The 13,905-nt window shown below is 37.7% G+C and overlaps 1 long non-coding RNA gene across 1 annotated transcript; it reads right to left on the reverse strand.

Moving 5' to 3' along the window:
• Positions 1-3,001: 3,001 nt before the first annotated feature.
• On the reverse strand, positions 3,002-12,618 carry LOC140284802 (uncharacterized). The gene is made up of 3 exons (XR_011910222.1): positions 12,579-12,618; positions 4,339-4,398; positions 3,002-3,529 (listed from the first exon to the last, which is right to left on the reverse strand). It is a non-coding gene; the product is annotated as an uncharacterized lncRNA (long non-coding RNA).
• Positions 12,619-13,905: the final 1,287 nt, after the last annotated feature.

Below are 13,905 nucleotides of genomic sequence, written 5' to 3' on the forward strand. Positions count from 1 at the left end.
ACAGCCATAGTGACCATCTCCTGATGTGAAGCTCATGTGTTAATTCAGTAGGAAAGATTTGTTCCCTCTCACCTGCCCTTATTATCAAGTGTTTGGATTTTTCATTCTGTTACGCTTTTTCACTTCCATTTTCCCACATTGTCCAACTAATTTTACTCTCAATCTGTCTCACCTCTTTCTGTTGCCAGAGGAGCCTCATCAGAAGTGCTTGTCTCCTATCTCTGATCATCCATCACCAGCACCTTGACTCTGTGGGGTCCTCTCATCTCTCCTTCTTTTGTTTATGAAATCACTACCCTGAGATGACGTTTAAGTTTATGTATTTAGCAGACGCTTTTATCTGAAGCGAATTACAAATGAAGATATAACAAGCTATATAAAAAGCTAACAATAAACTACATAGAAGGAACCCACTAGTCTGACTCTGTCAGAGGTGACAGAGTAGAGATAGGGTGCAGGCATAGAAAGAAGTGCAGAAAGATAAAGTGCAAAGATAGAGGGGGTAGGTAAGTACAAGGTAAGTGCTAGGATAGGAGGAGATGAAACATCAGTCTGATTGCCAAACAAAATTTGTTTCAAATTCAACTCTTGGACATCAATACATTTGGTTACATCTTTTCAATAGATCTCTCTTTATTGACATGATGCCATGGAAAGTTAACCTCTTGCAAAGTCTAGCTCAGAAGAACAGACAGGCAGATGCCTCAGACTTGGCACAGGGGTTATCACTGGAAATTTGTGACAGTTTCTGTGACAGCTCAGCGAGCGTGAAGGACACTGCATAATGTCAAAAATTCCCCGCTCGCTCCTTAGCACTAAACTGTAACTTCAAGTTTTTCTGTATAACATCAAAATAAAGCTCGCGTAATGCTGGCAGCCTGCTGTTTAGTCAGATGACACCAACATGAATTTGTTTATCTGACACAATGTCCAACGTCTCTGGCACTAACCTGACTGGGACAAACATAGTGTATGTGCAGTCCTGCCAGGAAAGCACAGAGGTAGGAGACAAAGCACTCAAATGGAGTGACAAATGGAGTGCAACAAAAGGTGTTTGGATGATTATATTTATTGACCATGAATACCATGAATTAAACACGGCCTGACAGGATTACTCTCAGACTCTAGAGGGTTGACGGAAGAGGAATATTCCAGCTTCACATTGCCAACATCACTCAATATATACAGCTATGCCAAAAATACAAACTGTGAGTGACAAATAATGACAAATAATAGCCGAGGTGCTGGACTGGACTGAAAATGCAACACTCTTTACTGTCTATATAACATACTGGCACAAAACAGTGTTTTTAGTTAGAGGATTCCTCGGTGTGTTGAGAGACAATGGCTTTTCAAGGTTCTCCCGAGTCCGTGTGGCTGTTTTGATCATGATGGCATGAGAGTTTCTCATGCGGTGCCACCTGGGGGATTGAAGGTCACACGCATCAAACAGCAATTCCCAGCCTTGGCTTTTATGTGCCGTGATTTCCACAGCCTTTAGAATTGCGTCTACTGAGAAATTTAGATATGCTTTGTGCTGACTGGTGTTTTAACATACTGTTATATATTTGAACCCGCTGTCTTGCTGTGCAACGATGAAGGCTTATTGCTGTAACCAATAAGTGGCAACTCTTGCCCCTTATAAACTGGTCAATTGTCAGAGAATGCTGGTATTTTGTACATCTTTTCACAGCTTTTCTCAATGAAGACCAAAATTATTTTAAATTTTGCTGTGATGGTTGTGTGGTTAGGGTCTACCCAAATAGACTTTTATGCTGAGGAACCTTCCTACCTGGGTGAAATTACCCTGAAGAATCTAAGTGGCAGCCATAATAAGAGATGTTTTAATTCTCTTCATTCTAAGGAAAGGTGGTGCTTTATCTCTTTTAGCATAGAAAACGCTGGACCATCCTTTAAGAGAGAAAGTGGATAATTCCATCCAACTCATTTCTGCTGCAGCTTTCAAAGCAACTCTTGATTATTTTCAACCAGCCTTACTGTGATTCATGTGGATAAATTGAACTACTGGAGGGTGATTGTAAGATCGTCAGATCCGACAGCCTGATGGAAAGTAAACACAATTATTAAATGATATCTAACTAAATGTAAATGCACACATATCCTAACAACCTTAATTTTCAATTATACAACAAAGTCATCCATTTCTATCATGGCAGCACAAAGGCAAGACAAGGCAAGTTTATTTGTAGCGCACAATTCATACACATGGCCATTCAAAGTGCTTTACAGCTACATCAAATCACAAGAAGGCAAATAAAATCATTCCATAAAACATCAAAATAATCCACATTAGTGCAGATAAAATACATTCAGTTGTCATATGCACAGCGAAATAGAACTGTTTTCAGCCTGGATCTGATCGTTTTCAGAGTTGAGGCCCGTCTCACATCTTCTGGAGGACTGTTCCAGATTTTAGGAGCATAAAACTGAAACGCAGCCTCACCTTGTTTAGTCCTGACTCTGGGCACCAGCAGAGACCCCTCGCTGAGGTTCTCAGAGTCCGAGTTGGTTCATGTGGCTCTAACATGTCAGAGATGTACTTTGATGTGCTAGACCATGAAGAGACTTGTACACAAGCAGAACTGTTTTAAAGTCTATTCTCTGAGCGACAGGAAGCCAGTGCAGGGACCTGAGCACTGGACTATTATGGTTGTATTTCCTGGTTCTAGTCAAGACTCGAGCAGCAAAAGAATCACCCACCTTCATTACCTGTTTCAAAATCACCAGTTGATGACGTTCAACACGCTTGTTCCGTGGTTTGAAGTTGATAGCGAACAGTTTTTCAACAACAATTATTAAAAGACACAATCAGATCATATCAGAATCTTTATTGTCATTATACAAAAAGTACAGCAAAATTGTATGCAGTCCCATTCAGTGCAAAGAGAGCAAAAAAAAAAAAACGTTTTATTCCTATGTACAAATATCAAAAAAGATAATTATTAATAAATAGACCAGTATAAAAGAAAGTTAAAAGTTAAAAGAAATAAAATACCAAGCTGTTACCCTCAGTTTGAGAAATTCTTGGAAATTTTCTTACTTTAGTTTATTATTCTATTAAACCTGGAATAAATTGCTGTGTTTGTGTTGCATGTAAGTATAAATGAGCAAAGTATTAGTGTTCTCTTTTACATCTAGATAGATAAAGATTTATAAAATGATTAGGAAGTATCAGTAATGTTGCTCCTTTAAGCGTTAACAATCATGTCTCATGACTTCATAGCTTCGAGGCTGTACTGTCTAATCTCTACTAGCATCACGCTGGTGACTCTACGGCCACAGAAGAATGTCCAGAAATCAAGTAAGATTAAGTTGTTCAAACTAATTATCATCAGTGATATAAAATGATCTTACTTCGGTTTAATTACTGAGTTGGATTTTGCATACCACCGTCACTGCGTGTTAACAATATTTCCCATTTATTTCCAGTAGGTCACGTTGAATTGCTTGTGGTTTGCACATTTAAACAAAACGGATGTAATTTCACTTAAAGGTCCATCATCCAATTCTGTAAGAAAATCGAAAAGATTAAATTCCATATTTTTCATACGAAGGCAGTGATTTAAATGCATTCTTTTGCATATCTCTACATGCTGTTGGAACCGTGCTTGTTGGAAGCTAATTTTGTACAGGTGTGAATAAAGCTGAAACAAAAAAATATATAACATGATAAATAGATAAATACAAGATCATGCATGTGGTCAATTTAACTTTGATTTGCTTTCTGTAAATCACTTTTGCCTATCATAGCAGAGCCCTAACTACATTTTACTTTGACCGTCTACAGTGATGTGAATGGAACTTTGTACATGTTTGAAGATTTGCCACTAGATGGTGCCAGGATATTCCACTACAATCCATATTTTCCCCCAGTGTGTCATCATGGAAGTTGAAAAATGTCACCACAATACAACCTGCTTGCATGATACTCAATAAACTTAAATCCAAAGTGTTGAATGTCAGTGTAGTGCATGCACAGCAAGTGTCTGTGCAGTTAAGGTCTGAAAGTCATGCCATGTGAGTTGTTTAAGATATCTTAACAAATATCTATTCTATGCAATAACAAAGCTGTTTCCCATGAGGTATTGTATTTACAGTATTGCATTCTTATTCTTTTGTTTTTTTTTGTTCACTTTACTATACAGCTATGAGTTTTGCATGTCAGTGATGATTTTCCTAATGTTTGTTCACACCAGCTTGTTATAGAAAGTCATTGGTGTCATTGATGGATGTTTTCCTGTATTTATGGAACATATTTCACCCAGAAATTTTGGAAAAATACTTATTCCCCACTGTGATTTGAACACACTCACTCACAAAAGATGAAACTGTTATCCTGTCCAGCTAAATTACTGATGTTTTCCATAAGACCAACATCTGGTGAGAACAGAAACCAAAAAAAAAGGGATGCTCCCGATGCAGCTGGTTTTATTTATGCATGAACAGTTCACTAACTCCCACTGCACGATCAAGTGCACTGCTATATATAACAAGATGTAGTTGTACGCCACTCAAATGGTACAGTGTGCCCTCTTGCAGCAAACCTAGAGAGAAAATTAAAAACATTGATAGTCTGGATTTGTTATGGGTTCAATGGGCCAGTTAGTCGTGTCTAGAAAGATGTGCACAAATCATTCATTTAATGTAGATGCTGGTGACATGGAGGGAGTGAAAGTGTTTTGTAACAAGTCAGTAATGCAAAATAGTACAGAAGCATAAGCAGCATTAGTAGACTGATCGGCAGATGAAATATTTAGGCCTGTAAGTGCAAAGAGATTCCTCAAGTGGGAAGTATGCAGGTTTCAGCAAAAAATTGTAATACAAAGTTACAAATCTAGTGCTTCAGCCATTCCATAAAGCATAAAGCATTCCACAGGTGTTGCTTTGTTTTATGACCATAAAGCTCCAATCCACAGCAGACGCATGTGGATACTTTTTAGAAGGAGGGGTCAGGATAAGCTGAAATATGAGCTCAACATTTACCTTTTACAGTTTCATTTTTTTAAATTCACCTATCAAGATATGTTGAATGAATCTCAGACAACAGCTGATGAACAGCTACTCAGTGACAATATCATAGATACCACCTTTGGCAACAATAGCTTGAAGTGTTTGAATTTTGACCCACTTGTCTTTATGACTCATTTCTAGTTTATTTAGATTTGCGGCCATTAATAATAGACAGTTGTCATCAAGGTCTGACTACAGCATTTTATGCTTGTGTTCCATATACTGTTGCATGACCCGGTTTTGGCCAAGATTGAGCTGTCAGACAGATGGCCTCATATTTGGCCCAATCTCTGCTGCAATGCTCTATAAAAATAACAAGGAAGCACTTAAGAGACATAGAGAACATAACAACCCTCCCAAACAGGCCAAAACTTGTTCAGTCCTATTCTAATTGTACTGTCATGAACTTGACCATTTAACATACTAACTTAGGCTTGTGGAGTCTCGGAGGCTTTTTTAAAAAACAATTTCACTGAGCATCACACAATCTGTCCTTGCGATGAACATGCTGGGATTTCCACTTCTCGGAAAATAAGACAAATATCTTGAACGCTTTCCACTTGCGAATGATCTCTCTCATTGTACAATGATGGACTTGAAATAGTTTGGACATTGCATTTTAACCCCACCCATATTGATGTTCAGCAACAATTACTCTCATTGATGATGTCTTTCCTCCCTGGCATTGTGGTAACACACACCTGAATGCTCCTGACCAGCAAACTGGTAAAACTTCTGTTTTTACACAGGTGCTTCTTACCTTCTTAATTTCTATAGAAGCAGTATGAGTGTACTTAGTCTTTTCTCAAACTAGTTTTGCATTTTGGTGACAATATGCAGACATAATTTCTAAAATGTTGTGTTTTTATTCCCAGCACATATCCAATTGTCCATGCAGTCATGTACTGACTACATAACTTTATGGACATCATTAGATCAAGGAAATGTTCATGCAACATTTTGTTTTCTTGAATTTTCCGTGAAAAGGGATCATTTACAATATTTAACATACTTGTTGCCATGTGTTGCCAGAGTTAGCTTTAAGCTCATTCACAAGTACAGTCCCTTGGCAGGTTTCAATTTAAAAATCACAGCCATAAAATATCACAACAATACATTTGTCTGCACACATATTTGCAGACACCTACGCATATACACACCCATGTAATTCAAATGAAAACAGACATAAACAGTTCTGAGAGTCTTCCATTTATTTTCATTTTTGTTCTTATAGCTGCTGATAGAATTACAGCTTTCATTTTATCTGGTGGGGCTTTGCGCAGAGTTAACGCTTTCACAGAGAAAGCTGTCTGGCCAAAAGTAGCGTGAGGGAAGCGTATGGAGCAGTCTCTCGTAGATGTCCTTGGGATTTTTTGCATTCCTCTAGGCAAAAGTTAATAAAGTGGCACAGCAGAGGAGGGGCTAAGCTATTTAGGATTTTAAACATAAGCAACATATTTGAAAAAAGTTTAAAATTGAAACTGTGGAGATGATGCTTCTCCAGAATCTTACAGTGGTGATATTGCATAGATTTTTTTGTCTGGAATCTGTTTTCCAGATTGCCTACAAAAAGACTCAAGAGGTTTGAGGCAGTTTCCCCAACCTGTCCCCAATATGTTACACAACATGACATCTGTGGAAAGACTCATAGAATGCTATCAGGGCTTAGCAGCATCCATGGAGAGACAGTTTTATTCGTCTTTCCTCAATGTGTGGCTTGAAAGATGAGATTTGAGATGGGCATCACGCCAAAATATTCAAACTCACAGTCTATTTAAATCTTGTTATCATTAGTGAAAATGTCTGCCCTGGGTGACTAGTTTTGGAGAAAATATACCTTTCAATTTGCTTAGTTCAGACTGTTTGAGTCACTCTGTAATTTTTCCATAGCAATATGCAAGTTCAACGGTTTTTGCATGTGGAAGTACCACAGGTTTACAAGGACCACATTAAAGAGCTCCTATTGCTCATTGCATTTACACAAGAATTTTTTTAGTTGTTTTTGTGCATGCTTCAAAGAACTAGACTCTGTTCCAGAATATAACTGCAAGACAAAAGAAAAGATTCTCACTTTAGAGTTATTTTGCAATAACTTCCCCAAACGTTTGTCAAAGCATTGCGATTCATAAAATTAATTTCAACACAGCTTGTGGGAAATGATAACAGCCATTTAGTTTTCATTTTAGGATATTAGGCAATAATGCATTCCCGGAAAAGTCCCACCCTTAAGGCTCTCACATGAGTGTGTCAAAACCTGCATACACAAAAAAATCTGGGCACCCACACAAATCTAACCATTAAAATAAAGTCTCAGGCTTTGATTACATAAGAGCTGCATACAGTTTATGTGTGTGTACACCCGAAATGTCACAGTCATTTTCATCATTGCTTTTTAGAATTTGTAAAGGGATTTTTTTTTCTCACTTCTATTCAATATTGGTTGGTTTTCAGAGTGGCTTTCTGTGCTTCAGTTTGAATTCAAATTGTTAGAAATGTTTAGACTACATTTTCAATTTACTCCAGCTTGTTCTGTGCACAAAGTACAGAATAGTGTTTGTTTCCTTTCAGTTAAATGAAAGTTCCTACCTAGGTTGAGCTTTGCTTGGTAAACTATAATAATTTGTGTATTAACAAATCAATTTCTGACCGCAAGAGCAGAGTTAAAAAAAAAAAGACTTAATATGATGCTTTCTACTTGTAGTGGTCCCACATAGTCAGACTGTTGTGTGCACTGCTAATCTTATCTACAATTCATAACTGCAACATTTCTTCAGAAACTTCAGTTGGAATAGACAAACAGCACATATGCAGCACAGAAAGAAATGTCATCAAGTCAAATAATTATTACAGGCCAGCTAATATTGTGGCAGTTTCAATTTCCTGTAATAATCAAATATGCAACAGCAAATGAAGTCGAGTTAGAATGGAGCCTTGTTACATTTCAAATCATTTTAAAGCTCCAAAAAGACAAGAAAAGAAGAGGCATAATTCAAAACTAGCAATGAAATTCTTAAAAGAAAAAATAACAGTAAGATCAAATTTGAGTGCAACCTAAAATTAAAATGAAGTAAGGTTATATCATTACATCAGTGTGATGTACATCTTCATTCAAGTTCAAGTGACATTTCAGCTGATAGAGAAAGATTGAATTTGATTGACTTTTTATCATTTTATTTGAATGCCTAGGGGGAAGGTGTCAGTAAAGTACATACTGAACTGACTATGTAAACATTCTTGACAACATTCCTCTCAGCATGGAAAACCTGCACGCATCTGAAACACCACAGTGGCCACAACAAACGTCAGGGATAATTTAGTAAGATTAGTTCAGTGCTTCTCACAATAAATCTTTATGAAACCAGAACAATGCAGAACAATGCCGGCAACAAGTGAAACAGGGCTTTGAATCAGGACTTAACAACAAAGTGAAAGACAAAAACTTTACAACCTATGACAAAATACATCTCACACATATTTCATGAGTGAATCACAAACACACCAGGAAACAAGACAAATCTTGCTGTGTCTGTGTGTTTGACTGCTGTTGTCTTGGTTACACCGGTCACGTTTCGTTTCCCATGAGGCACAACTTCCTTGCAACACTGTCATAATCTGATGGATGTCTTTAATTAATGCAGACTTCAATAATGTAACACACACACACACACACACACGCAAACAGACACATTAGTCAAATCCAGCTGAATATAATTAAAAGTTGATGAAAGGAGATCTGCTAAGAAGCAACTCCTTCAACAAAATTCTGCAACAGTTGGAAAGAACGAACACGGAGTAATATGTCACAAGATTTGTAGCCTTTTTAGGACTTGCATCCACCAATCTAAATGCAAACATCCAAAAAGGCCTTGGCTTCCTGCTATCATGTACAACGAACTAATTAGAGCAAAGCCAACAAAAGCAGTGGGAATAGACTGCACTTCTTGTGATTTCAAAATGGTCAGATTACAGGGATCTGTCTGCATTTGTGAAAATGAAAATGTTAAAATTTGATCTCATGTATCTCATTACAAACCAAATGAGTGACAGGAAACGTTTTACTTTTTTTCTTTGTAAGTTTACTGCTTAAAAAAAAAGAAAGAAAGAAAGTCTGTTTAAGGAGACCAACGCATATCTAATAATATATGAAAAATTAATCTAAATCATATGCTTCTGTGGATAGGATAAACCAGATCCAGATGTGCATGCAAACCTAATATCATCAAGTGTTTTTTAACCTGCCATGTTCAGTTAATGTCCCTGGTTTGCAGATGTAATGCTTTGATCCCCCATCTCAAAAGATTTTCAGTCTAAACAATATATTTTTGCATGTGAATGCCTTCTGTAATCACTGCTCATCTGCATTTATATGATACTTCCATGCTATGTAGGTTCAAGGTTAGGAAAAGTAATTGACAGTCAGGAAGCTCTATAGTTTATTTGACATGCCAGATCTAAAAAATTTCTCCTGAATTTTGACAAATCAGTCAATTGGAGGCTGATATTACAAGTTCGTCAAATTGTTTCAAGACTTATTTGCTGGCCCACTGGTCGCTGACTTTAGTCCTAATGGCTTTCAACATTTAAAAAATAAAACAAAATCTTGCACTCAAATAATAACAATGTGAACTACATGTAAGTCCTTTCCTAAAACCATTAATAGAACTTTTTCCCTCTGGATGGATTTCTGAAATGGTAAGAACAGATACTGCACTTGAATTTGGTCAAACAAGACCAACTGGATCAATGATCATTATATTTCTGCTTTACTGTTGCACTTACAGCAATATCTTCATTTTGCCCGTAGCCTACATGCATAGTACAACAGTCATTTATCATCGGATTGTATTGCACAGATTTTCAGAGCTATCATCTTCTTATGTGCACAGGTGTTGTCCATTATTGTCATATGATGTTCCAAAGGACAAGCTGAGGACTACAAGTGAACAGACTAAAGGTAAAAAAACAAACATACCTCAGGAAAGGTTTAATAAAAGATTTCCAATTATAATTTTGTGTCTTTGTATATGTCATTGTTCATTATGATTAATATAATGACTGTATAATCAGAACTTTAGAAAAACAAAACTGGTGAAACATGCTGATTTTTGAAGAAGGGCTGGTGGGTTTCTCTGAAAACTCTTTTTTGTTTTCAAGAAGGCTGTGAGCTCTCCTGCTGAGCAGACCCTGTCAAACAAAAACGGAATCCTGTCCTTTCACTGCATGTCTGACTTTAAATTCATATTGATGTGGCAAATAAAAATCCTTGACGATTCCATTTAAATGCAGCACATTGAAAAGCAGTGGGTTTATTGACTAAGGTTGTGACCGACTCTTCTTAAAATGCCATATTGCAAGAAACAAAAATGCCCCTTAGAAAAACAAAAAATGTGACAAGTCAGAGGTGCAGCAGGTACACGTGCCTCTGTAAATAAGCGTTGTGCTCCGGCAAAAATTCCCTTATACATCCTTCAGACTACGACTGATGTGCCAAGGAAGAAAAACATTTTTCACACGATTTTCACACGAAGAAACACGATTTTCCCAATTTCAACCATGTAACCTACTTTAGCCAATGCTGGAGAGAGGTAAGAGATTTATTGTGTCTGTTGTGTCGACACTCATGCCTGGACAGGTCGCCAGTCCATCACAGGGCCACTCAGAGACAAACGAGACAAACAACCACACACTCGCAATCCTAGGGACAATTTTAAAGACACCAATTAACCTAACATGCATGTTTTTGGACAGTGGGAGGAAGCCGGAGTACCTGGAGAGAACCCACGCATACACGGGGAGAACATGCAAACTCCACACAGAAAGGCCCCAGTCGAGAATTGAACCACGCCAAATACACAACGTTTGCATTTAGGCTTGAACAGTGTTTGGTTCCATGGCATATGAAAAACGTGAGACAATATCCTTTTCGGCCTATTATAGTATAGGCATTAGGAAATCGAAACAGGAAAACGTCCTTGTGATATTTTTAAAGACTGAAAAGGTTATACAAGCTGGAATGCATGTGGGTTTTTTTTAGTGATATTGCCTTACTTACTGCCTTGCTTACTTGATTATATTTGATGCGATACAGAAGGAGGAATTGATAAGCTAAATGGCTGAACTCAAGTGTTTTTATTTGCTTAGATAGCCTACAGCTCCGTTAAACCTGTTGAGGTTCATGCAAAATTGAATAAATTGTCTTATACATCCAGTACAGTCATGTTCTGCATACATTAAGGCAGTGTTGGTGGTGGTGTTCTGGCTGGGGGCCTGTGCCCCTGTACAGCTGTATACCTAGCATGTATGCAGGTGATGGATGTTCAAATTTGTTTCTCTTTTTGCTTTTTTATATATGTTTAATGTACTTTGCCTCTCACCTCAGTTTCCTCAGAATGTTTGGCCTTTTATGAGGCCGTCATTGTAAATAAGAATTTCTCCTCTTTGGCTTGTCTGAATAAGTTAAAGGTTCAATTGAAACAAGAACAAAGGGGTATTTCGAAATGAGGTCATTAAGCTACTTTTATTTAAAGAATTCCAACAGTAAAGAAAAATTGGAATAATAATGATCACCTTTTAAGTGATGCCTTTTACAAACCGGTCAGTGACTTTCTGTGAAAACAATCTTGACATGCATCACAGTCTTCTGAGCTGTCACACACACTTTGAGGGTAGCGCTGCAGTCAGTCTACAGAACACTGGGGTCACTACATCTACCTAAGACCAACTATGCCTACAATCACACGATGAATGAATGAATGAATGAATGAATGAATGAATGAATGAATGAATGAATGAATGAATGAATGAATGAATGAGTGTGAATGTGTGTGACCAGAATCTTCAAGATCAGGCGTGAACTCTGGATGAAGAAGGACCATTACCTGTTTAAAGCAGCTTTTAATGCAAACAGAAATCATCTATGTGTGATCTATCAAACATTTATTTCATCAGCAAAGCTGCTGCAGTGGCATGAAAGTAAAATGAAAATCTACCCATCATGTGACAAGCTAAAACACACGTAAGCGTTCAAAGACAGTTTGTCTCCATCAGTCACTACCAACCCTGATCTCAGCAAAGATACGCGGAGGATGAACCTTGTTCTTGTGGCATTGCAGTCAGCTACTGGCGAGGACGGAAGTCGAGTCACATGCGCACTGAGAGACTGGAGAGCTGCGTAATGGAGATCGTGGGAAACGACTATAATCGCTGAACTGTGTATGGAAATAATAACAGGACTGAGATGGATTTCCACTTGTAAGGTCATACAAATTTGAAGATGAGCTGCAATGACGATGCACTTAGCAGTGTCCATTTCCAGCTTTAGCACGCAGTGACTATGAATGAAGAATGACCAATGGTAAGTAAAACGCGTTGCGTGGTTTCACTCAAGATGTCTAAAGCACTTTAGTAGTGACGCACTGAAGAAAATGTTCTAGAAATCGGTGCGGAAGTAGTCTTAAAATAAGCTTAGTGTTAGTATGGAGATTAAAAGACACTCGCTCAAAGTCAGAATCATGAAAGCAGCGCAGTGTGGCAGATTCGAAACTTACCGGGAGTTTGTAAGCGCGCATCCGTCTCCTTGCCTTCTCCCCCGACCGACAAGCGCAAGTGCCGTAGGTTGGAGACTTATAAGGTTTTCCAGACCGGGGAATTCCGTATGAATAACTCCGTATCTACCAGTCAAAAAGAAACTGAAGTAGGTCAGTCATTTACAGGAATTCATATTTTGCTTACAGGCAATTTGCTTTCCAGTTAGGGTTTACGTCCATGAATACGTCCTCTTCAGATTCATATAAGATAACACGATTAGATTAATGTTTTCAAAAGAAAAGCACTTCTTATTCTTGAATTCCAAACTAATTAGAACAAAGCTGTGGAAGAAAGTTAAACCCATTTCAGTATGTGGATTTGAGTCAATTTATGGGCTGATGGTGGAGCTGCTAAATGCATGTAATTACCCCATTGATTAATGCACTACAAGATAGTTTAACCTATGATCAGATGTTGTAGCTATTATATACCATTGATAAGCTCAGTAGGCCATATGTGAGCTTTAAAGTTGCTTAACTCATCCCATTGTATTCATGTAGTTGAGTAAAAGATTGTACACTGTATCTCGAGTTTATACTGAAGTATTGTTTGCCTTGTTGTCACTGTGTGTGCTATAAATCTATTTAAGATATTATGTGCAGACCTTCCAATTTGCTTTATAAATAGGTTCTGAACTTGAAAAATAGTGCATTTCATAGGAGAGGAAAGTAGAGTGTGTGTCCTTAACCTACATTTCAATTTTGATTTGTCTTAGGTGGCTTATCTTTCTTTCTCATTCTCTCCTCATGTTCCTGACACTGTGACTGTAAACTCTCAGCCTCTTCTCTGCACCAGTCTCCTTGCTTTTCTGGTCCTACCTCTGTGTCTGTCCTGTGACACCAAAAGGTCCCAGAGAGAAGTAAAAGACAATTTCAGGGCGATTGTGAAAATACACCTGGATAACACAGTAAGACATCAGTTGCACTCCTCTATACATTTTTATCACATCGCACACGAGGGAGAGAAGTATGCATGGCACTATAAAATGTAAACAACAACTGAAGGCAATGATTTGTAAACCATTTGATCAAACAGTGTGTGTTCAGTCAGAGGCTTCTTGGTTCTACTGCAATAAAGAGGGAGGTCATTTCTGCCAGCGAATAGCTATAGCCCTTTGAAATGACTGTTTCAAATGAATTACTCACAGCTAACGACCAATTTTATTTAATTTATACTGCAACAATATAATTTGCCTTTTGGAACTGGTATGGTGTCATTCAATCCCAGTAAATCTGAACAAAAACTGAAAACAAGCTAACACATTTTGAAACTGAGATTTGGTTTTTT

Source organism: Leuresthes tenuis, unplaced genomic scaffold (genome assembly GCF_036924035.1).
Source record: "Leuresthes tenuis unplaced genomic scaffold, fLeuTen1.0.hap1 SCAF_24, whole genome shotgun sequence".
Taxonomy (NCBI): Eukaryota; Metazoa; Chordata; class Actinopteri; order Atheriniformes; family Atherinopsidae; genus Leuresthes; species Leuresthes tenuis.